Source organism: Schistocerca gregaria, chromosome 9, assembly GCF_023897955.1.
Source record: "Schistocerca gregaria isolate iqSchGreg1 chromosome 9, iqSchGreg1.2, whole genome shotgun sequence".
Taxonomy (NCBI): domain Eukaryota; kingdom Metazoa; phylum Arthropoda; class Insecta; order Orthoptera; family Acrididae; genus Schistocerca; species Schistocerca gregaria.
In genome coordinates this window covers 50,484,468-50,508,929 of record NC_064928.1, presented here as the reverse complement: position 1 = coordinate 50,508,929, position 24,462 = coordinate 50,484,468, and the positions used below count along the sequence as shown (strand labels likewise).

General features: G+C 48.9%; 10 non-coding genes across 10 annotated transcripts; all 10 read left to right on the top strand.

The window, feature by feature from the left end:
* The first annotated feature begins 451 nt into the window (after positions 1–451).
* Positions 452–524, top strand: Trnaa-ggc (transfer RNA alanine (anticodon GGC)). Its single transcript has one exon. It is a non-coding gene; the product is annotated as a tRNA-Ala (tRNA).
* Positions 525–5,287: 4,763 nt separating this feature from the next.
* Trnaa-ggc (transfer RNA alanine (anticodon GGC)) lies at positions 5,288–5,363 on the top strand. The gene has a single exon. It is a non-coding gene; the product is annotated as a tRNA-Ala (tRNA).
* Positions 5,364–10,612: 5,249 nt separating this feature from the next.
* On the top strand, positions 10,613–10,685 carry Trnat-agu (transfer RNA threonine (anticodon AGU)). The gene has a single exon. It is a non-coding gene; the product is annotated as a tRNA-Thr (tRNA).
* A 1,516-nt stretch (positions 10,686–12,201) lies between these two features.
* Trnat-agu (transfer RNA threonine (anticodon AGU)) lies at positions 12,202–12,274 on the top strand. The gene has a single exon. It is a non-coding gene; the product is annotated as a tRNA-Thr (tRNA).
* Positions 12,275–13,790: 1,516 nt separating this feature from the next.
* Positions 13,791–13,863, top strand: Trnat-agu (transfer RNA threonine (anticodon AGU)). The gene has a single exon. It is a non-coding gene; the product is annotated as a tRNA-Thr (tRNA).
* A 1,504-nt stretch (positions 13,864–15,367) lies between these two features.
* Trnat-agu (transfer RNA threonine (anticodon AGU)) lies at positions 15,368–15,440 on the top strand. Its single transcript has one exon. It is a non-coding gene; the product is annotated as a tRNA-Thr (tRNA).
* Positions 15,441–16,956: 1,516 nt separating this feature from the next.
* Trnat-agu (transfer RNA threonine (anticodon AGU)) lies at positions 16,957–17,029 on the top strand. The gene has a single exon. It is a non-coding gene; the product is annotated as a tRNA-Thr (tRNA).
* A 1,504-nt stretch (positions 17,030–18,533) lies between these two features.
* On the top strand, positions 18,534–18,606 carry Trnat-agu (transfer RNA threonine (anticodon AGU)). Its single transcript has one exon. It is a non-coding gene; the product is annotated as a tRNA-Thr (tRNA).
* A 1,504-nt stretch (positions 18,607–20,110) lies between these two features.
* Trnat-agu (transfer RNA threonine (anticodon AGU)) lies at positions 20,111–20,183 on the top strand. Its single transcript has one exon. It is a non-coding gene; the product is annotated as a tRNA-Thr (tRNA).
* Positions 20,184–21,688: 1,505 nt separating this feature from the next.
* On the top strand, positions 21,689–21,761 carry Trnat-agu (transfer RNA threonine (anticodon AGU)). Its single transcript has one exon. It is a non-coding gene; the product is annotated as a tRNA-Thr (tRNA).
* Positions 21,762–24,462: the final 2,701 nt, after the last annotated feature.

Sequence of the window (24,462 nt, the reverse complement as noted above, 5' to 3'; positions counted from 1 at the left end):
GAAAAGTCGGCTGCGAGGGTGAGTGCCAAGTTTGGGGAGCGTTTCGTAGTATGCGCAGTGCAATGGAGACGCGGAAACTTATTGTGGCCCAGTGTTTTGCAGTTGGACGACAAGATTGGTACACAGTAGTAAAGAGCGAGGCACTGAGTTGGCATGAATAATGGAGTGCACAATGGGGCTCGAGATGTGTTTGTTACCTCAGGTGCTGTATGATTGTCGTCAAGGAGTGAAAACGGAGCAATTTGTGACGGCTCTTTCAACTTAAGACGTTAAAAACAGACGGAATTTTCATTTGTAATACCAGAGCATCGAAACTACTTGGAACTTTTGTGTATATGAACGGGTCCGCGCCTTTGTACTCTGCTCCCTTCACCGCTACAAACCAACCAACCATCGTGTCCGTGCGCATATGAGTCGCAAACAATGGGGATTACCGCAGTTTGCTCGTGCCTGGGGCGTAGCTCAGTTGGTAGAGCGTTCGCTTGGCATGTGAAAGGTCCAGGGTTCAAGCCGCGGCGCCTCACTTTTTTGTGGTCAGTGCATGGTAAGTGTTGATCGCGGCGAACCTAAAGGCACGCAAGATGTTGCAAAGCCAGCGTCACAGACTGATATGATGTATACTGACGTAAGGAGAGCAAGATGTAAGTGTGGGGACCGGCTGTTATCGAGGTGTCATCGAGTGCAGATCTGTCTTAGGTATCGCGGCTTAACCTCATTGAAGTCTAGAGGGTGGATAACACGTTGGTCCTACTCAGAGCGTTGTCCGAATTCTATTTTCGACGTTATACGTGCCACTTTCATTGTGGCCAACTACGATTCGATACAGAATGCACGAAACCTGAAAGACACCCTAACGGATACATAGAGAGTAGTGTTTGTCTGCTGAATAATGGGAGTGCAAGGGTCTGTGTCGTCTATATGGCTGTATGTAGCACCATTAGTCTTCGGGGGGGGCGGGCGTAGCTCATATGGTAGAGCGCTCGCTTAGTATGCGAGAGGTACTGGGATCAATACCCAGTGCCTCCAGAATTTTTAACACACCTACATGTGGACCTTGCCATGCTTAGTATGCGAGAGGTACTGGGATCAATACCCAGTGCCTCCAGAATTTTTAACACACCTACATGCGCACCTTGCCATGCAAGTGGAATAATTCACAACCAGCAGATGTGTCTAGGAAGATACAAGCGAATGATTAGCATCCACAATTGACAAGCGTGCTGTTATTAGTGCGCAGGAAGCACTCTCCTCCCACGCCTACACTTAATTTAGAAACAGTACAAGTGTTCCTGTAAGATTCTCAAGCCTATGTCGGAAAGATCTGCCTTGCGCTGAGTTTACGTAAATCCCACTGCACATTCCTATTCTTTGCATGCACTCAGCTGCTACTGGTGTTGTTAGTTGTGACTGCTGATAACAGATGCCGTAGCAATCAATTCATGGAGTGAGTTGTATGTTTTGCGGTAGTCTGTCTCTGACAAGCAAGCACAGGTGACATAGGTGCGAACACAGGAAGCTTGCAGACCCTCGCTGCCTGCAGACACCGAGCAGCCACACTAGGAGGGCGGCCTAAGCCGTAGGCGAAATGTGCTCATTCGCTTTGGCGCGACGTCGAACTATAAATAATGCTGTCACTAGCGTGAGCGTTGCGTGAGCGTCGTGGAAAGTCGGAAGATTCGGCTGCGAGGGTGAGTGCCAAGATTGGGGAGCGTTTCGTAGTATGCGCAGTGCAATGGAGATGCGGAAACTTGTTGGGGCCCAGTGTTTTGCAGTTGGACGACGAGATTGGTACACAGTAGTAAAGAGCGAGGCACTGAGTTGGCATGAATAATGGAGTGCACAATGGGGCTCGAGATGTGTTTGTTACCTCAGGTGCTGTATGATTGTCGTCAAGGAGTGAAAACGGAGCAATTTGTGACGGCTCTTTCAATTTAAGACGTTAAAAACAGACGGAATTTGCATTTGTAATACCAGAGCATCGAAACTACTTGGTACTTTTGTGTATATGAACGGGTCCGCGCCTTATTACTCTGCTCCCTTCACCGCTACAAACCAACCAACCATCGTGTCCGTGCGCATCTGAGTTGCAAGGAATGGGGAATAGCGCAGTTTGCTCGTGCATGGGGCGTAGCTCAGTTGGTAGAGCGTTCGCTTGGCATGTGAAAGGTCCAGTGTTCAAGCCGCGGCGCCTATATTTTTTGTTTTCAGTGCATGGTAAGTGTTGGTCGCGGCGAACCTAAAGGCACGCAAGATGTTGCAAAGCCAGCGTCACAGACTGATATGATGTATACTGACGTAAGGAGAGCAAGATGTAAGTGTGGGGACCGGCTGTTATCGAGGTGTCATCGAGTGCAGATCTGTCTTAGGTATCGCGGCTTAACCTCATTGAAGTCTAGAGGGTGGACAACACGTTGGTCTTACTCAGAGCGATGTCCGAATTCTATTTTCGACGTTATACGTGCCACTTTCATTGTGGCCAACTACGATTCGATACAGAATGCACGAAACCTGAAAGACACCCTAACGGATACATAGAGAGTAGTGTTTGTCTGCTGAATAATGGGAGTGCAAGGGTCTGTGTCGTCTATATGGCTGCATGTAGCACCATTAGTCTTCGGGGATGCGGGCGTAGCTCAGATGGTAGAGCGCTCGCATAGTATGCGAGAGGAACTGGAATCAATACCCAGTGTCTCCAGAATTTTTAACACACCTACATGCGCACCTTGCCATGCAAGTGGAATAATTCACAACCAGCAGATGTGTCTAGGAAGATACAAGCGAATGATTAGCATCCACAATTGACAAGCGTGCTGTTATTAGTGCGCAGGGAGCACACTCCTCCCACGCCTACACTTAATTTAGAAACAGTACAAGTGTTCCTGTAAGATTCTCAAGCCTATGTCGGAAAGATCTGCCTTGCGCTGAGTTCACGTAAATTCCACTGCACATTCCTATTCTTTGCATGCAGTCAGCTGCTACTGGTGTTGTTAGTTGTGACTGCTGATAACAGATGCCGTAGCATCAATTCATGCAGTGAGTTGTATGTTTTGCGGTAGTCTGTCTCTGACAAGCAAGCACAGGTGACATAGGTGCGAACACAGGAAGCTTGCAGACCCTCGCTGCCTGCAGACACCGAGCAGCCACACTAGGAGGGCGGCCTAAGCCGTAGGCGAAATGTGCTCATTCGCTTTGGCGCGACGTCGAACTATAAATAATGCTGTCACTAGCGTGAGCGTCGTGGAAAGTCGGAAAAGTCGGCTGCGAGGGTGAGTGCCAAGTTTGGGGAGCGTTTCGTAGTATGCGCAGTGCAATGGAGACGCGGAAACTTATTGTGGCCCAGTGTTTTGCAGTTGGACGACAAGATTGGTACACAGTAGTAAAGAGCGAGGCACTGAGTTGGCATGAATAATGGAGTGCACAATGGGGCTCGAGATGTGTTTGTTACCTCAGGTGCTGTATGATTGTCGTCAAGGAGTGAAAACGGAGCAATTTGTGACGGCTCTTTCAATTTAAGACGTTAAAAACAGACGGAATTTTCATTTGTAATACCAGAGCATCGAAACTACTTGGAACTTTTGTGTATATGAACGGGTCCGCGCCTTTGTACTCTGCTCCCTTCACCGCTACAAACCAACCAACCATCGTGTCCGTGCGCATATGAGTCGCAAACAATGGGGATTACCGCAGTTTGCTCGTGCCTGGGGCGTAGCTCAGTTTGTAGAGCGTTCGCTTGGCATGTGAAAGGTCCAGGGTTCAAGCCGCGGCGCCTCACTTTTTTGTGGTCAGTGCATGGTAAGTGTTGATCGCGGCGAACCTAAAGGCACGCAAGATGTTGCAAAGCCAGCGTCACAGACTGATATGATGTATACTGACGTAAGGAGAGCAAGATGTAAGTGTGGGGACCGGCTGTTATCGAGGTGTCATCGAGTGCAGATCTGTCTTAGGTATCGCGGCTTAACCTCATTGAAGTCTAGAGGGTGGATAACACGTTGGTCCTACTCAGAGCGTTGTCCGAATTCTATTTTCGACGTTATACGTGCCACTTTCATTGTGGCCAACTACGATTCGATACAGAATGCACGAAACCTGAAAGACACCCTAACGGATACATAGAGAGTAGTGTTTGTCTGCTGAATAATGGGAGTGCAAGGGTCTGTGTCGTCTATATGGCTGTATGTAGCACCATTAGTCTTCGGGGGGGGCGGGCGTAGCTCATATGGTAGAGCGCTCGTTTAGTATGCGAGAGGTACTGGGATCAATACCCAGTGCCTCCAGAATTTTTAACACACCTACATGCGCACCTTGCCATGCAAGTGGAATAATTCACAACCAGCAGATGTGTCTAGGAAGATACAAGCGAATGATTAGCATCCACAATTGACAAGCGTGCTGTTATTAGTGCGCAGGAAGCACCCTCCTCCCACGCCTACACTTAATGTAGAAACAGTACAAGTGTTCCTGTAAGATTCTCAAGCCTATGTCGGAAAGATCTGCCTTGCGCTGAGTTTACGTAAATCCCACTGCACATTCCTATTCTTTGCATGCAGTCAGCTGCTACTGGTGTTGTTAGTTGTGACTGCTGATAACAGATGCCGTAGCAATCAATTCATGGAGTGAGTTGTATGTTTTGCGGTAGTCTGTCTCTGACAAGCAAGCACAGGTGACATAGGTGCGAACACAGGAAGCTTGCAGACCCTCGCTGCCTGCAGACACCGAGCAGCCACACTAGGAGGGCGGCCTAAGCCGTAGGCGAAATGTGCTCATTCGCTTTGGCGCGACGTCGAACTATAAATAATGCTGTCACTAGCATGAGCGTTGCGTGAGCGTCGTGGTAAGTCGGAAAAGTCGGCTGCGAGGGTGAGTGCCAAGTTTGGGGAGCGTTTCGTAGTATGCGCAGTGCAATGGAGATGCGGAAACTCGTTGGGGCCCATTGTTTTGCAATTGGACGACGAGATTGGTACACAGTAGTAAAGAGCGAGGCACTGAGTTGGCATGAATAATGGAGTGCACAATGGGGCTCGAGATGTGTTTGTTACCTCAGGTGCTGTATGATTGTCGTCAAGGAGTGAAAACGGAGCAATTTGTGACGGCTCTTTCAATTTAAGACATTAAAAACAGACGGAATTTGCATTTGTAATACCAGAGCATCGAAACTACTTGGAACTTTTGTGTATATGAACGGGTCCGCGCCTTTGTACTCTGCTCCCTTCACCGCTACAAACCAACCAACCATCGTGTCCGTGCGCATCTGAGTCGCAAAGAATGGGGAATAGCGCATTTTGCTCGTGCATGGGGCGTAGCTCAGTTGGTAGAGCGTTCGCTTGGCATGTGAAAGGTCCAGTGTTCAAGCCGCGGCGCCTGCATTTTTTGTTGTCAGTGCATGGTAAGTGTTGGTCGCGGCGATCCTAAAGGCACGCAAGATGTTGCAAAGCCAGCGTCACAGACTGATATGATGTATACTGACGTAAGGAGAGCAAGATGTAAGTGTGGGGACCGGCTGTTATCGAGGTGTCATCGAGTGCAGATCTGTCTTAGGTATCGCGGCTTAACCTCATTGAAGTCTAGAGGGTGGACAACACGTTGGTCTTACTCAGAGCGGTGTCCGAATTCTATTTTCGACGTTATACGTGCCACTTTCATTGTGGCCAACTACGATTCGATACAGAATGCACGAAACCTGAAAGACACCCTAACGGATACATAGAGAGTAGTGTTTGTCTGCTGAATAATGGGAGTGCAAGGGTCTGTGTCGTCTATATGGCTGTATGTAGCACCATTAGTCTCCGGGGGGGCGGGCGTAGCTCAGATGGTAGAGCGCTCGCTTAGTATCAATACCCAGTGCTTCCAGAATTTTTAACACACCTACATGCGCACCTTGCCATGCAAGTGGAATAATTCACAACCAGCAGATGTGTCTAGGAAGTTACAAGCGAATGATTAGCATCCACAATTGACAAGCGTGCTGTTATTAGTGCGCAGGAAGCACCCTCCTCCCACGCCTACACTTAATTTAGAAACAGTACAAGTGTTCCTGTAAGATTCTCAAGCCTATGTCGGAAAGATCTGCCTTGCGCTGAGTTCACGTAAATTCCACTGCACATTCCTATTCTTTGCATGCAGTCAGCTGCTACTTATGTTGTTAGTTGTGACTGCTGATAACAGATGCCGTAGCAATCAATTCATGGAGTGAGTTGTATGTTTTGCGGTAGTCTGTCTCTGACAAGCAAGCACAGGTGACATAGGTGCGAACACAGGAAGCTTGCAGACCCTCGCTGCCTGCAGACACCGAGCAGCCACACTAGGAGGGCGGCCTAAGCCGTAGGCGAAATGTGCTCATTCGCTTTGGCGCGACGTCGAACTATAAATAATGCTGTCACTAGCGTGAGCGTTGCGTGAGCGTCGTGGAAAGTCGGAAGATTCGGCTGCGAGGGTGAGTGCCAAGATTGGGGAGCGTTTCGTAGTATGCGCAGTGCAATGGAGATGCGGAAACTTGTTGGGGCCCAGTGTTTTGCAGTTGGACGACGAGATTGGTACACAGTAGTAAAGAGCGAGGCACTGAGTTGGCATGAATAATGGAGTGCACAATGGGGCTCGAGATGTGTTTGTTACCTCAGGTGCTGTATGATTGTCGTCAAGGAGTGAAAACGGAGCAATTTGTGACGGCTCTTTCAATTTAAGACGTTAAAAACAGACGGAATTTGCATTTGTAATACCAGAGCATCGAAACTACTTGGTACTTTTGTGTATATGAACGGGTCCGCGCCTTATTACTCTGCTCCCTTCACCGCTACAAACCAACCAACCATCGTGTCCGTGCGCATCTGAGTTGCAAGGAATGGGGAATAGCGCAGTTTGCTCGTGCATGGGGCGTAGCTCAGTTGGTAGAGCGTTCGCTTGGCATGTGAAAGGTCCAGTGTTCAAGCCGCGGCGCCTATATTTTTTGTTTTCAGTGCATGGTAAGTGTTGGTCGCGGCGAACCTAAAGGCACGCAAGATGTTGCAAAGCCAGCGTCACAGACTGATATGATGTATACTGACGTAAGGAGAGCAAGATGTAAGTGTGGGGACCGGCTGTTATCGAGGTGTCATCGAGTGCAGATCTGTCTTAGGTATCGCGGCTTAACCTCATTGAAGTCTAGAGGGTGGACAACACGTTGGTCTTACTCAGAGCGATGTCCGAATTCTATTTTCGACGTTATACGTGCCACTTTCATTGTGGCCAACTACGATTCGATACAGAATGCACGAAACCTGAAAGACACCCTAACGGATACATAGAGAGTAGTGTTTGTCTGCTGAATAATGGGAGTGCAAGGGTCTGTGTCGTCTATATGGCTGCATGTAGCACCATTAGTCTTCGGGGGGGCGGGCGTAGCTCAGATGGTAGAGCGCTCGCATAGTATGCGAGAGGAACTGGAATCAATACCCAGTGTCTCCAGAATTTTTAACACACCTACATGCGCACCTTGCCATGCAAGTGGAATAATTCACAACCAGCAGATGTGTCTAGGAAGATACAAGCGAATGATTAGCATCCACAATTGACAAGCGTGCTGTTATTAGTGCGCAGGGAGCACACTCCTCCCACGCCTACACTTAATTTAGAAACAGTACAAGTGTTCCTGTAAGATTCTCAAGCCTATGTCGGAAAGATCTGCCTTGCGCTGAGTTCACGTAAATTCCACTGCACATTCCTATTCTTTGCATGCAGTCAGCTGCTACTGGTGTTGTTAGTTGTGACTGCTGATAACAGATGCCGTAGCAATCAATTCATGCAGTGAGTTGTATGTTTTGCGGTAGTCTGTCTCTGACAAGCAAGCACAGGTGACATAGGTGCGAACACAGGAAGCTTGCAGACCCTCGCTGCCTGCAGACACCGAGCAGCCACACTAGGAGGGCGGCCTAAGCCGTAGGCGAAATGTGCTCATTCGCTTTGGCGCGACGTCGAACTATAAATAATGCTGTCACTAGCGTGAGCGTCGTGGAAAGTCGGAAAAGTCGGCTGCGAGGGTGAGTGCCAAGTTTGGGGAGCGTTTCGTAGTATGCGCAGTGCAATGGAGACGCGGAAACTTATTGTGGCCCAGTGTTTTGCAGTTGGACGACAAGATTGGTACACAGTAGTAAAGAGCGAGGCACTGAGTTGGCATGAATAATGGAGTGCACAATGGGGCTCGAGATGTGTTTGTTACCTCAGGTGCTGTATGATTGTCGTCAAGGAGTGAAAACGGAGCAATTTGTGACGGCTCTTTCAATTTAAGACGTTAAAAACAGACGGAATTTTCATTTGTAATACCAGAGCATCGAAACTACTTGGAACTTTTGTGTATATGAACGGGTCCGCGCCTTTGTACTCTGCTCCCTTCACCGCTACAAACCAACCAACCATCGTGTCCGTGCGCATATGAGTCGCAAACAATGGGGATTACCGCAGTTTGCTCGTGCCTGGGGCGTAGCTCAGTTTGTAGAGCGTTCGCTTGGCATGTGAAAGGTCCAGGGTTCAAGCCGCGGCGCCTCACTTTTTTGTGGTCAGTGCATGGTAAGTGTTGATCGCGGCGAACCTAAAGGCACGCAAGATGTTGCAAAGCCAGCGTCACAGACTGATATGATGTATACTGACGTAAGGAGAGCAAGATGTAAGTGTGGGTACCGGCTGTTATCGAGGTGTCATCGAGTGCAGATCTGTCTTAGGTATCGCGGCTTAACCTCATTGAAGTCTAGAGGGTGGATAACACGTTGGTCCTACTCAGAGCGTTGTCCGAATTCTATTTTCGACGTTATACGTGCCACTTTCATTGTGGCCAACTACGATTCGATACAGAATGCACGAAACCTGAAAGACACCCTAACGGATACATAGAGAGTAGTGTTTGTCTGCTGAATAATGGGAGTGCAAGGGTCTGTGTCGTGTATATGGCTGTATGTAGCACCATTAGTCTTCGGGGGGGGCGGGCGTAGCTCATATGGTAGAGCGCTCGCTTAGTATGCGAGAGGTACTGGGATCAATACCCAGTGCCTCCAGAATTTTTAACACACCTACATGTGGACCTTGCCATGCTTAGTATGCGAGAGGTACTGGGATCAATACCCAGTGCCTCCAGAATTTTTAACACACCTACATGCGCACCTTGCCATGCAAGTGGAATAATTCACAACCAGCAGATGTGTCTAGGAAGATACAAGCGAATGATTAGCATCCACAATTGACAAGCGTGCTGTTATTAGTGCGCAGGAAGCACCCTCATCCCACGCCTACACTTAATGTAGAAACAGTACAAGTGTTCCTGTAAGATTCTCAAGCCTATGTCGGAAAGATCTGCCTTGCGCTGAGTTTACGTAAATCCCACTGCACATTCCTATTCTTTGCATGCAGTCAGCTGCTACTGGTGTTGTTAGTTGTGACTGCTGATAACAGATGCCGTAGCAATCAATTCATGGAGTGAGTTGTATGTTTTGCGGTAGTCTGTCTCTGACAAGCAAGCACAGGTGACATAGGTGCGAACACAGGAAGCTTGCAGACCCTCGCTGCCTGCAGACACCGAGCAGCCACACTAGGAGGGCGGCCTAAGCCGTAGGCGAAATGTGCTCATTCGCTTTGGCGCGACGTCGAACTATAAATAATGCTGTCACTAGCGTGAGCGTTGCGTGAGCGTCGTGGAAAGTCGGAAGATTCGGCTGCGAGGGTGAGTGCCAAGATTGGGGAGCGTTTCGTAGTATGCGCAGTGCAATGGAGACGCGGAAACTTGTTGTGGCCCAGTGTTTTGCAGTTGGACGACAAGATTGGTACACAGTAGTAAAGAGCGAGGCACTGAGTTGGCATGAATAATGGAGTGCACAATGGGGCTCGAGATGTGTTTGTTACCTCAGGTGCTGTATGATTGTCGTCAAGGAGTGAAAACGGAGCAATTTGTGACGGCTCTTTCAATTTAAGACGTTAAAAACAGACGGAATTTTCATTTGTAATAACAGAGCATCGAAACTACTTGGTACTTTTGTGTATATGAACGGGTCCGCGCCTTTGTACTCTGCTCCCTTCACCGCTACAAACCAACCAACCATCGTGTCCGTGCGCATCTGAGTCGCAAAGAATGGGGAATAGCGCAGTTTGCTCGTGCATGGGGCGTAGCTCAGTTGGTAGAGCGTTCGCTTGGCATGTGAAAGGTCCAGGGTTCAAGCCGCGGCGCCTCCATTTTTTGTGGTCAGTGCATGGTAACTGTTGATCGCGGCGAACCTAAAGGCACGCAAGATGTAGCAAAGCCAGCGTCACAGACTGATATGATGTATACTGACGTAAGGAGAGCAAGATGTAAGTGTGGGGACCGGCTGTTATCGAGGTGTCATCGAGTGCAGATCTGTCTTAGGTATCGCGGCTTAACCTCATTGAAGTCTAGAGGGTGGACAACACGTTGGTCTTACTCAGAGCGGTGTCCGAATTCTATTTTCGACGTTATACGTGCCACTTTCATTGTGGCCAACTACGATTCGATACAGAATGCACGAAACCTGAAAGACACCCTAACGGATACGTAGAGAGTAGTGTTTGTCTGCTGAATAATGGGAGTGCAAGGGTCTGTGTCGTCTATATGGCTGTATGTAGCACCAGTAGTCTTCGGGGGGCGGGCGTAGCTCAGATGGTAGAGCGCTCGCTTAGTATGCGAGAGGAACTGGGATCAATACCCAGTGCCTACAGAATTTTTAACACACCTACATGCGCACCTTGCCATGCAAGTGGAATAATTCACAACCAGCAGATGTGTCTAGGAAGATACAAGCGAATGATTAGCATCCACAATTGACAAGCGTGCTGTTATTAGTGCGCAGGGAGCACACTCCTCCCACGCCTACACTTAATTTAGAAACAGTACAAGTGTTCCTGTAAGATTCTCAAGCCTATGTCGGAAAGATCTGCCTTGCGCTGAGTTCACGTAAATTCCACTGCACATTCCTATTCTTTGCATGCAGTCAGCTGCTACTGGTGTTGTTAGTTGTGACTGCTGATAACAGATGCCGTAGCAATCAATTCATGCAGTGAGTTGTATGTTTTGCGGTAGTCTGTCTCTGACAAGCAAGCACAGGTGACATAGGTGCGAACACAGGAAGCTTGCAGACCCTCGCTGCCTGCAGACACCGAGCAGCCACACTAGGAGGGCGGCCTAAGCCGTAGGCGAAATGTGCTCATTCGCTTTGGCGCGACGTCGAACTATAAATAATGCTGTCACTAGCGTGAGCGTTGCGTGAGCGTCGTGGAAAGTCGGAAAAGTCGGCTGCGAGGGTGAGTGCCAAGTTTGGGGAGCGTTTCGTAGTATGCGCAGTGCAATGGAGACGCGGAAACTTATTGTGGCCCAGTGTTTTGCAGTTGGACGACAAGATTGGTACACAGTAGTAAAGAGCGAGGCACTGAGTTGGCATGAATAATGGAGTGCACAATGGGGCTCGAGATGTGTTTGTTACCTCAGGTGCTGTATGATTGTCGTCAAGGAGTGAAAACGGAGCAATTTGTGACGGCTCTTTCAATTTAAGACGTTAAAAACAGACGGAATTTTCATTTGTAATAACAGAGCATCGAAACTACTTGGTACTTTTGTGTATATGAACGGGTCCGCGCCTTTGTACTCTGCTCCCTTCACCGCTACAAACCAACCAACCATCGTGTCCGTGCGCATCTGAGTCGCAAAGAATGGGGAATAGCGCAGTTTGCTCGTGCATGGGGCGTAGCTCAGTTGGTAGAGCGTTCGCTTGGCATGTGAAAGGTCCAGGGTTCAAGCCGCGGCGCCTCCATTTTTTGTGGTCAGTGCATGGTAACTGTTGATCGCGGCGAACCTAAAGGCACGCAAGATGTAGCAAAGCCAGCGTCACAGACTGATATGATGTATACTGACGTAAGGAGAGCAAGATGTAAGTGTGGGGACCGGCTGTTATCGAGGTGTCATCGAGTGCAGATCTGTCTTAGGTATCGCGGCTTAACCTCATTGAAGTCTAGAGGGTGGACAACACGTTGGTCTTACTCAGAGCGGTGTCCGAATTCTATTTTCGACGTTATACGTGCCACTTTCATTGTGGCCAACTACGATTCGATACAGAATGCACGAAACCTGAAAGACACCCTAACGGATACGTAGAGAGTAGTGTTTGTCTGCTGAATAATGGGAGTGCAAGGGTCTGTGTCGTCTATATGGCTGTATGTAGCACCAGTAGTCTTCGGGGGGCGGGCGTAGCTCAGATGGTAGAGCGCTCGCTTAGTATGCGAGAGGAACTGGGATCAATACCCAGTGCCTACAGAATTTTTAACACACCTACATGCGCACCTTGCCATGCAAGTGGAATAATTCACAACCAGCAGATGTGTCTAGGAAGATACAAGCGAATGATTAGCATCCACAATTGACAAGCGTGCTGTTATTAGTGCGCAGGGAGCACACTCCTCCCACGCCTACACTTAATTTAGAAACAGTACAAGTGTTCCTGTAAGATTCTCAAGCCTATGTCGGAAAGATCTGCCTTGCGCTGAGTTCACGTAAATTCCACTGCACATTCCTATTCTTTGCATGCAGTCAGCTGCTACTGGTGTTGTTAGTTGTGACTGCTGATAACAGATGCCGTAGCAATCAATTCATGCAGTGAGTTGTATGTTTTGCGGTAGTCTGTCTCTGACAAGCAAGCACAGGTGACATAGGTGCGAACACAGGAAGCTTGCAGACCCTCGCTGCCTGCAGACACCGAGCAGCCACACTAGGAGGGCGGCCTAAGCCGTAGGCGAAATGTGCTCATTCGCTTTGGCGCGACGTCGAACTATAAATAATGCTGTCACTAGCGTGAGCGTTGCGTGAGCGTCGTGGAAAGTCGGAAAAGTCGGCTGCGAGGGTGAGTGCCAAGTTTGGGGAGCGTTTCGTAGTATGCGCAGTGCAATGGAGATGCGGAAACTTGTTGTGGCCCAGTGTTTTGCAGTTGGACGACAAGATTGGTACACAGTAGTAAAGAGCGAGGCGCTGAGTTGGCATGAATAATGGAGTGCACAATGGGGCTCGAGATGTGTTTGTTACCTCAGGTGCTGTATGATTGTCGTCAAGGAGTGAAAACGGAGCAATTTGTGACGGCTCTTTCAATTTAAGACGTTAAAAACAGACGGAATTTTCATTTGTAATACCAGAGCATCGAAACTACTTGGTACTTTTGTGTATATGAACGGGTCCGCGCCTTTGTACTCTGCTCCCTTCACCGCTACAAACCAACCAACCATCGTGTCCGTGCGCATCTGAGTCGCAAAAAATGGGGAATAGCGCAGTTTGCTCGTGCATGGGGCGTAGCTCAGTTGGTAGAGCGTTCGCTTGGCATATGAAAGGTCCAGGGTTCAAGCCGCGGCGCCTCCATTTTTTGTGGTCAGTGCATGGTAACTGTTGATCGCGGCGAACCTAAAGGCACGCAAGATGTTGCAAAGCCAGCGTCACAGACTGATATGATGTATACTGACGTAAGGAGAGCAAGATGTAAGTGTGGGGACCGGCTGTTATCGAGGTGTCATCGAGTGCAGATCTGTCTTAGGTATCGCGGCTTAACCTCATTGAAGTCTAGAGGGTGGACAACACGTTGGTCTTACTCAGAGCGGTGTCCGAATTCTATTTTCGACGTTATACGTGCCACTTTCATTGTGGCCAACTACGATTCGATACAGAATGCACGAAACCTGAAAGACACCCTAACGGATACGTAGAGAGTAGTGTTTGTCTGCTGAATAATGGGAGTGCAAGGGTCTGTGTCGTCTATATGGCTGTATGTAGCACCAGTAGTCTTCGGGGGGCGGGCGTAGCTCAGATGGTAGAGCGCTCGCTTAGTATGCGAGAGGAACTGGGATCAATACCCAGTGCCTACAGAATTTTTAACACACCTACATGCGCACCTTGCCATGCAAGTGGAATAATTCACAACCAGCAGATGTGTCTAGGAAGATACAAGCGAATGATTAGCATCCACAATTGACAAGCGTGCTGTTATTAGTGCGCAGGAAGCACCCTCCTCCCACGCCTACACTTAATTTAGAAACAGTACAAGTGTTCCTGTAAGATTCTCAAGCCTATGTCGGAAAGATCTGCCTTGCGCTGAGTTCACGTAAATTCCACTGCACATTCCTATTCTTTGCATGCAGTCAGCTGCTACTGGTGTTGTTAGTTGTGACTGCTGATAACAGATGCCGTAGCAATCAATTCATGGAGTGAGTTGTATGTTTGGCGGTAGTCTGTCTCTGACAAGCAAGCACAGGTGACATAGGTGCGAACACAGGAAGCTTGCAGACCCTCGCTGCCTGCAGACACCGAGCAGCCACACTAGGAGGGCGGCCTAAGCCGTAGGCGAAATGTGCTCATTCGCTTTGGCGCGACGTCGAACTATAAATAATGCTGTCACTAGCGTGAGCGTCGTGGAAAGTCGGAAAAGTCGGCTGCGAGGGTGAGTGCCAAGTTTGGGGAGCGTTTCGTAGTATGCGCAGTGCAATGGAGATGCGGAAACTTGTTGTGGCCAGGTGTTTTGCAGTTGGACGACAAGATTGGTACACAGTAGTAAAGAGCGAGGCGCTGAGTTGGCATGAATAATGGAGTGCACAATGGGGCTCGAGATGTGTTTGTTACCTCAGGTGCTGTATGATTGTCGTCAAGGAGTGAAACGGAGCAATTTGTGACGGCTCTTTCAATTTAAGACGTTAAAAACAGACGGAATTTTCATTTGTAATACCAGAGCATCGAAACTACTTGGTACTTTTGTGTGTATGAACGGGTCCGCGCCTTTGTACTCTGCTCCCTTCACCGCTACAAACCAACCAACCATCGTGTCCGTGCGCATCTGAGTCGCAAAAAATGGGGAATAGCGCAGTTTGCTCGTGCATGGGGCGTAGCTCAGTTGGTAGAGCGTTCGCTTGGCATATGAAAGGTCCAGGGTTCAAGCCGCGGCGCCTCCATTTTTTGTGGTCAGTGCATGGTAAGTGTTGATCGCGGCGAACCTAAAGGCACGCAAGATGTTGCAAAGCCAGCGTCACAGACTGATATGATGTATACTGACGTAAGGAGAGCAAGATGTAAGTGTGGGGACCGGCTGTTATCGAGGTGTCATCGAGTGCAGATCTGTCTTAGGTATCGCGGCTTAACCTCATTGAAGTCTAGAGGGTGGACAACACGTTGGTCTTACTCAGAGCGGTGTCCGAATTCTATTTTCGACGTTATACGTGCCACTTTCATTGTGGCCAACTACGATTCGATACAGAATGCACGAAACCTGAAAGACACCCTAACGGATACGTAGAGAGTAGTGTTTGTCTGCTGAATAATGGGAGTGCAAGGGTCTGTGTCGTCTATATGGCTGTATGTAGCACCAGTAGTCTTCGGGGGGCGGGCGTAGCTCAGATGGTAGAGCGCTCGCTTAGTATGCGAGAGGAACTGGGATCAATACCCAGTGCCTACAGAATTTTTAACACACCTACATGCGCACCTTGCCATGCAAGTGGAATAATTCACAACCAGCAGATGTGTCTAGGAAGATACAAGCGAATGATTAGCATCCACAATTGACAAGCGTGCTGTTATTAGTGCGCAGGAAGCACCCTCCTCCCACGCCTACACTTAATGTAGAAACAGTACAAGTGTTCCTGTAAGATTCTCAAGCCTATGTCGGAAAGATCTGCCTTGCGCTGAGTTTACGTAAATCCCACTGCACATTCCTATTCTTTGCATGCAGTCAGCTGCTACTGGTGTTGTTAGTTGTGACTGCTGATAACAGATGCCGTAGCAATCAATTCATGGAGTGAGTTGTATGTTTTGCGGTAGTCTGTCTCTGACAAGCAAGCACAGGTGACATAGGTGCGAACACAGGAAGCTTGCAGACCCTCGCTGCCTGCAGACACCGAGCAGCCACACTAGGAGGGCGGCCTAAGCCGTAGGCGAAATGTGCTCATTCGCTTTGGTGCGACGTCGAACTATAAATAATGCTGTCACTAGCGTGAGCGTTGCGTGAGCGTCGTGGAAAGTCGGAAAAGTCGGCTGCGAGGGTGAGTGCCAAGTTTGGGGAGCGTTTCGTAGTATGCGCAGTGCAATGGAGACGCGGAAACTTGTTGTGGCCCAGTGTTTTGCAGTTGGACGATAAGATTGGTACACAGTAGTAAAGAGCGAGGCACTGAGTTGGCATGAATAATGGAGTGCACAATGGGGCTCGAGATGTGTTTGTTACCTCAGGTGCTGTATGATTGTCGTCAAGGAGTGAAAACGGAGCAATTTGTGACGGCTCTTTCAATTTAAGACGTTAAAAACAGACGGAATTTTCATTTGTAATACCAGAGCATCGAAACTACTTGGTACTTTTGTGTATATGAACGGGTCCGCGCCTTTGTACTCTGCTCCCTTCACCGCTACAAACCAACCAACCATCGTGTCCGTGCGCATCTGAGTCGCAAAGAATGGGGAATAGCGCAGTTTGCTCGTGCATGGGGCGTAGCTCAGTTGGTAGAGCGTTCGCTTGGCATGTGAAAGGTCCAGGGTTCAAGCCGCGGCGCCTCCATTTTTTGTGGTCAGTGCATGGTAACTGTTGATCGCGGCGAACCTAAAGGCACGCAAGATGTTGCAAAGCCAGCGTCACAGACTGATATGATGTATACTGACGTAAGGAGAGCAAGATGTAAGTGTGGGGACCGGCTGTTATCGAGGTGTCATCGAGTGCAGATCTGTCTTAGGTATCGCGGCTTAACCTCATTGAAGTCTAGAGGGTGGACAACACGTTGGTCTTACTCAGAGCGGTGTCCGAATTCTATTTTCGACGTTATACGTGCCACTTTCATTGTGGCCAACTACGATTCGATACAGAATGCACGAAACCTGAAAGACACCCTAACGGATACGTAGAGAGTAGTGTTTGTCTGCTGAATAATGGGAGTGCAAGGGTCTGTGTCGTCTATATGGCTGTATGTAGCACCAGTAGTCTTCGGGGGGCGGGCGTAGCTCAGATGGTAGAGCGCTCGCTTAGTATGCGAGAGGAACTGGGATCAATACCCAGTGCCTACAGAATTTTTAACACACCTACATGCGCACCTTGCCATGCAAGTGGAATAATTCACAACCAGCAGATGTGTCTAGGAAGATACAAGCGAATGATTAGCATCCACAATTGACAAGCGTGCTGTTATTAGTGCGTAGGAAGCACCCTCCTCCCACGCCTACACTTAATTTAGAAACAGTACAAGTGTTCCTGTAAGATTCTCAAGCCTATGTCGGAAAGATCTGCCTTGCGCTGAGTTCACGTAAATTCCACTGCACATTCCTATTCTTTGCATGCAGTCAGCTGCTACTGGTGTTGTTAGTTGTGACTGCTGATAACAGATGCCGTAGCAATCAATTCATGGAGTGAGTTGTATGTTTTGCGGTAGTCTGTCTCTGACATCAAGCACAGGTGACATAGGTGCGAACACAGGAAGCTTGCAGACCCTCGCTGCCTGCAGACACCGAGCAGCCACACTAGGAGGGCGGCCTAAGCCGTAGGCGAAATGTGCTCATTCGCTTTGGCGCGACGTCGAACTATAAATAATGCTGTCACTAGCGTGAGCGTCGTGGAAAGTCGGAAAAGTCGGCTGCGAGGGTGAGTGCCAAGTTTGGGGAGCGTTTCGTAGTATGCGCAGTGCAATGGAGACGCGGAAACTTGTTGTGGCCCAGTGTTTTGCAGTTGGACGACAAGATTGGCACACAGTAGTAAAGAGCGAGGCACTGAGTTGGCATGAATAATGGAGTGCACAATGGGGCTCGAGATGTGTTTGTTACCTCAGGTGCTGTATGATTGTCGTCAAGGAGTGAAAACGGAGCAATTTGTGACGGCTCTTTCAATTTAAGACGTTAAAAACAGACGGAATTTTCATTTGTAATACCAGAGCATCGAAACTACTTGGAACTTTTGTGTATATGAACGGGTCCGCGCCTTTGTACTCTGCTCCCTTCACCGCTACAAACCAACCAACCATCGTGTCCGTGCGCATCTGAGTCGCAAAGAATGGGGAATAGCGCAGTTTGCTCGTGCATAGGGCGTATCTCAGTTGGTAGAGCGTTCGCTTGGCATGTGAAAGGTCCAGGGTTCAAGCCGCGGCGCCTCCATTTTTTGTGGTCAGTGCATGGTAACTGTTGATCGCGGCGAACCTAAAGGCACGCAAGATGTTGCAAAGCCAGCGTCACAGACTGATATGATGTATACTGACGTAAGGAGAGCAAGATGTAAGTGTGGGGACCGGCTGTTATCGAGGTGTCATCGAGTGCAGATCTGTCTTAGGTATCGCGGCTTAACCTCATTGAAGTCTAGAGGGTGGACAACACGTTGGTCTTACTCAGAGCGGTGTCCGAATTCTATTTTCGACGTTATACGTGCCACTTTCATTGTGGCCAACTACGATTCGATACAGAATGCACGAAACCTGAAAGACACCCTAACGGATACGTAGAGAGTAGTGTTTGTCTGCTGAATAATGGGAGTGCAAGGGTCTGTGTCGTCTATATGGCTGTATGTAGCACCAGTAGTCTTCGGGGGGCGGGCGTAGCTCAGATGGTAGAGCGCTCGCTTAGTATGCGAGAGGAACTGGGATCAATACCCAGTGCCTACAGAATTTTTAACACACCTACATGCGCACCTTGCCATGCAAGTGGAATAATTCACAACCAGCAGATGTGTCTAGGAAGATACAAGCGAATGATTAGCATCCACAATTGACAAGCGTGCTGTTATTAGTGCGCAGGAAGCACCCTCCTCCCACGCCTACACTTAATTTAGAAACAGTACAAGTGTTCCTGTAAGATTCTCAAGCCTATGTCGGAAAGATCTGCCTTGCGCTGAGTTCACGTAAATTCCACTGCACATTCCTATTCTTTGCATGCAGTCAGCTGCTACTGGTGTTGTTAGTTGTGACTGCTGATAACAGATGCCGTAGCAATCAATTCATGGAGTGAGTTGTATGTTTTGCGGTAGTCTGTCTCTGACATCAAGCACAGGTGACATAGGTGCGAACACAGGAAGCTTGCAGACCCTCGCTGCCTGCAGACACCGAGCAGCCACACTAGGAGGGCGGCCTAAGCCGTAGGCGAAATGTGCTCATTCGCTTTGGCGCGACGTCGAACTATAAATAATGCTGTCACTAGCGTGAGCGTCGTGGAAAGTCGGAAAAGTCGGCTGCGAGGGTGAGTGCCAAGTTTGGGGAGCGTTTCGTAGTATGCGCAGTGCAATGGAGACGCGGAAACTTGTTGTGGCCCAGTGTTTTGCAGTTGGACGACAAGATTGGCACACAGTAGTAAAGAGCGAGGCACTGAGTTGGCATGAATAATGGAGTGCACAATGGGGCTCGAGATGTGTTTGTTACCTCAGGTGCTGTATGATTGTCGTCAAGGAGTGAAAACGGAGCAATTTGTGACGGCTCTTTCAATTTAAGACGTTAAAAACAGACGGAATTTTCATTTGTAATACCAGAGCATCGAAACTACTTGGAACTTTTGTGTATATGAACGGGTCCGCGCCTTTGTACTCTGCTCCCTTCACCGCTACAAACCAACCAACCATCGTGTCCGTGCGCATCTGAGTCGCAAAGAATGGGGAATAGCGCAGTTTGCTCGTGCATAGGGCGTATCTCAGTTGGTAGAGCGTTCGCTTGGCATGTGAAAGGTCCAGGGTTCAAGCCGCGGCGCCTCCATTTTTTGTGGTCAGTGCATGGTAACTGTTGATCGCGGCGAACCTAAAGGCACGCAAGATGTTGCAAAGCCAGCGTCACAGACTGATATGATGTATACTGACGTAAGGAGAGCAAGATGTAAGTGTGGGGACCGGCTGTTATCGAGGTGTCATCGAGTGCAGATCTGTCTTAGGTATCGCGGCTTAACCTCATTGAAGTCTAGAGGGTGGACAACACGTTGGTCTTACTCAGAGCGGTGTCCGAATTCTATTTTCGACGTTATACGTGCCACTTTCATTGTGGCCAACTACGATTCGATACAGAATGCACGAAACCTGAAAGACACCCTAACGGATACGTAGAGAGTAGTGTTTGTCTGCTGAATAATGGGAGTGCAAGGGTCTGTGTCGTCTATATGGCTGTATGTAGCACCAGTAGTCTTCGGGGGGCGGGCGTAGCTCAGATGGTAGAGCGCTCGCTTAGTATGCGAGAGGAACTGGGATCAATACCCAGTGCCTACAGAATTTTTAACACACCTACATGCGCACCTTGCCATGCAAGTGGAATAATTCACAACCAGCAGATGTGTCTAGGAAGATACAAGCGAATGATTAGCATCCACAATTGACAAGCGTGCTGTTATTAGTGCGCAGGAAGCACCCTCCTCCCACGCCTACACTTAATTTAGAAACAGTACAAGTGTTCCTGTAAGATTCTCAAGCCTATGTCGGAAAGATCTGCCTTGCGCTGAGTTCACGTAAATTCCACTGCACATTCCTATTCTTTGCATGCAGACAGCTGCTACTGGTGTTGTTAGTTGTGACTGCTGATAACACATGCCGTAGCAATCAATTCATGGAGTGAGTTGTATGTTTTGCGGTAGTCTGTCTCTGACAAGCAAGCACAGGTGACATAGGTACGAACACAGGAAGCTTGCAGACCCTCGCTGCCTGCAGACACCGAGCAGCCACATTAGGAGGGCGGCCTAAGCCGTAGGCGAAATGTGCTCATTCGCTTTGGCGCGACGTCGAACTATAAATAATGCTGTCACTAGCGTGAGCGTCGTGGAAAGTCGGAAAAGTCGGCTGCGAGGGTGAGTGCCAAGTTTGGGGAGCGTTTCGTAGTATGCGCAGTGCAATGGAGACGCGGAAACTTGTTGTGGCCCAGTGTTTTGCAGTTGGACGACAAGATTGGCACACAGTAGTAAAGAGCGAGGCACTGAGTTGGCATGAATAATGGAGTGCACAATGGGGCTCGAGATGTGTTTGTTACCTCAGGTGCTGTATGATTGTCGTCAAGGAGTGAAAACGGAGCAATTTGTGACGGCTCTTTCAATTTAAGACGTTAAAAACAGACGGAATTTTCATTTGTAATACCAGAGCATCGAAACTACTTGGAACTTTTGTGTATATGAACGGGTCCGCGCCTTTGTACTCTGCTCCCTTCACCGCTACAAACCAACCAACCATCGTGTCCGTGCGCATCTGAGTCGCAAAGAATGGGGAATAGCGCAGTTTGCTCGTGCATGGGGCGTAGCTCAGTTGGTAGAGCGTTCGCTTGGCATGTGAAATGTCCAGGGTTCAAGCCGTGGCGCCTCCATTTTTTGTGGTCAGTGCATGGTAACTGTTGATCGCGGCGAACCTAAAGGCACGCAAGATGTTGCAAAGCCAGCGTCACAGACTGATATGATGTATACTGACGTAAGGAGAGCAAGATGTAAGTCTGGGGACCGGCTGTTATCGAGGTGTCATCGAGTGCAGATCTGTCTTAGGTATCGCGGCTTAACCTCATTGAAGTCTAGAGGGTGGACAACACGTTGGTCATACTCAGAGCGGTGTCCGAATTCTATTTTCGACGTTATACGTGCCACTTTCATTGTGGCCAACTACGATTCGATACAGAATGCACGAAACCTGAAAGACACCCTAACGGATACATAGAGAGTAGTGTTTGTCTGCTGAATAATGGGAGTGCAAGGGTCTGTGTCGTCTATATAGCTGTATGTAGCACCATTAGTCTTCGGGGGGTGGGCGTAGCTCAGATGGTAGAGCGCTCGCTTAGTATGCGAGAGGAACTGGGATCAATACCCAGTGCCTACAGAATTTTTAACACACCTACATGCGCACCTTGCCATGCAAGTGGAATAATTCACAACCAGCAGATGTGTCTAGGAAGATACAAGCGAATGATTAGCATCCACAATTGACAAGCGTGCTGTTATTAGTGCGCAGGAAGCACCCTCCTCCCACGCCTACACTTAATTTAGAAACAGTACAAGTGTTCCTGTAAGATTCTCAAGCCTATGTCGGAAAGATCTGCCTTGCGCTGAGTTCACGTAAATTCCACTGCACATTCCTATTCTTTGCATGCAGTCAGCTGCTACTGGTGTTGTTAGTTGTGACTGCTGATAACAGATGCCGTAGCAACCAATTCATGGAGTGAGTTGTATGTTTTGCGGTAGTCTGTCTCTGACAAGCAAGCACAGGTGACATAGGTGCGAACACAGGAAGCTTGCAGACCCTCGCTGCCTGCAGACACCGAGCAGCCACACTAGGAGTGCGGCCTAAGCCGTAGGCGAAATGTGCTCATTCGCTTTGGCGCGACGTCGAACTATAAATAATGCTGTCACTAGCGTGAGCGTCGTGGAAAGTCGGAAAAGTCGGCTGCGAGGGTGAGTGCCAAGTTTGGGGAGCGTTTCGTAGTATGCGCAGTGCAATGGAGACGCGGAAACTTATTGTGGCCCAGTGTTTTGCAGTTGGACGACAAGATTGGTACACAGTAGTAAAGAGCGAGGCACTGAGTTGGCATGAATAATGGAGTGCACAATGGGGCTCGAGATGTGTTTGTTACCTCAGGTGCTGTATGATTGTCGTCAAGGAGTGAAAACGGAGCAATTTGTGACGGCTCTTTGAATTTAAGACGTTAAAAAAAGACGGAATTTGTATTTGTAATACCAGAGCATCGAAACTACTTGGAACTTTTGTGTATATGAACGGGTCCGCGCCTTTGTACTCTGCTCCCTTCACCGCTACAAACCAACCAACCATCGTGTCCGTGCGCATCTGAGTCGCAAAGAATGGGGAATAGCGCAGTTTGCTCGTGCATGGGGCGTAGCTCAGTTGGTAGGGCGTTCGCTTATCATGTGAAAGGTCCAGTGTTCAAGCCGCGGCGCCTATATTTTTTGTTTTCAGTGCATGGTAAGTGTTGGTCGCGGCGAACCTAAAGGCACGCAAGATGTTGCAAAGCCAGCGTCACAGACTGATATGATGTATACTGACGTAAGGAGAGCAAGATGTAAGTGTGGGGACCGGCTGTTATCGAGGTGTCATCGTGTGCTGATCTGTCTTAGGTATCGCGGCTTAACCTCATTGAAGTCTAGAGGGTGGACAACACGTTGGTCTTACTCAGAGCGGTGTCCGAATTCTATTATCGACGTTATACGTGCCACTTTCATTGTGGCCAACTACGATTCGATACAGAATGCACGAAACCTGAAAGACACCCTAACGGATACATAGAGAGTAGTGTTTGTCTGCTGAATAATGGGAGTGCAAGGGTCTGTGTCGTCTATATGGCTGTATGTAGCACCATTAGTCTTCGGGGGGGCGGGCGTAGCTCAGATGGTAGAGCGCTCGCTTAGTATGCGAGAGGAACTGGGATCAATACCCAGTGCCACCAGAATTTTTAACACACCTACATGCGCACCTTGCCATGCAAGTGGAATAATTCACAACCAGCAGATGTGTCTAGGAAGATACAAGCGAATTATTAGCATCCACAATTGACAAGCGTGCTGTTATTAGTGCGCAGGAAGCACCCTCCTCCCACGCCTACACTTAATTTAGAAACAGTACAAGTGTTCCCGTAAGATTCTCAAGCCTATGTCGGAAAGATCTGCCTTGCGCTGAGTTCACGTAAATCCCACTGCACATTCCTATTCTTTGCATGCAGTCAGCTGCTACTGGTGTTGCTAGTTGTGACTGCTGATAACAGATGCCGTAGCAATCAATTCATGGAGTGAGATGTATGTTTTGCGATAGTCTGTCTCTGACAAGCAAGCACAGGTGACATAGGTGCGAATACAGGAAGCTTGCAGACCCTCGCTGCCTGCAGACACCGAGCAGCCACACTAGGAGGGCGGCCTAAGCCGTAGGCGAAATGTGCTCATTCGCTTTGGCGCGACGTCGAACTATAAATAATGCTGTCACTAGCGTGAGCGTCGTGGAAAGTCGGAAGATTCGGCTGCGAGGGTGAGTGCCAAGATTGGGGAGCGTTTCGTAGTATGCGCAGTGCAATGGAGATGCGGAAACTTGTTGGGGCCCAGTGTTTTGCAGTTGGACGACGAGATTGGTACACAGTAGTAAAGAGCGAGGCACTGAGTTGGCATGAATAATGGAGTGCACAATGGGGCTCGAGATGTGTTTGTTACCTCAGGTGCTGTATGATTGTCGTCAAGGAGTGAAAACGGAGCAATTTGTGACGGCTCTTTCAATTTAAGACGTTAAAAACAGACGGAATTTTCATTTGTAATACCAGAGCATCGAAACTACTTGGTACTTTTGTGTATATGAACGGGTCCGCGCCTTATTACTCTGCTCCCTTCACCGCTACAAACCAACCAACCATCGTGTCCGTGCGCATCTGAGTCGCAAAGAATGGGGAATAGCGCAGTTTGCTCGTGCGTGGGGCGTAGCTCAGTTGGTAGAGCGTTCGCTTGGCATGTGAAAGGTCCAGTGTTCAAGCCGCGGTGCCTCCATATTTTGTTGTCAGTGCATGGTAACTGTTGATCGCGGCGAACCT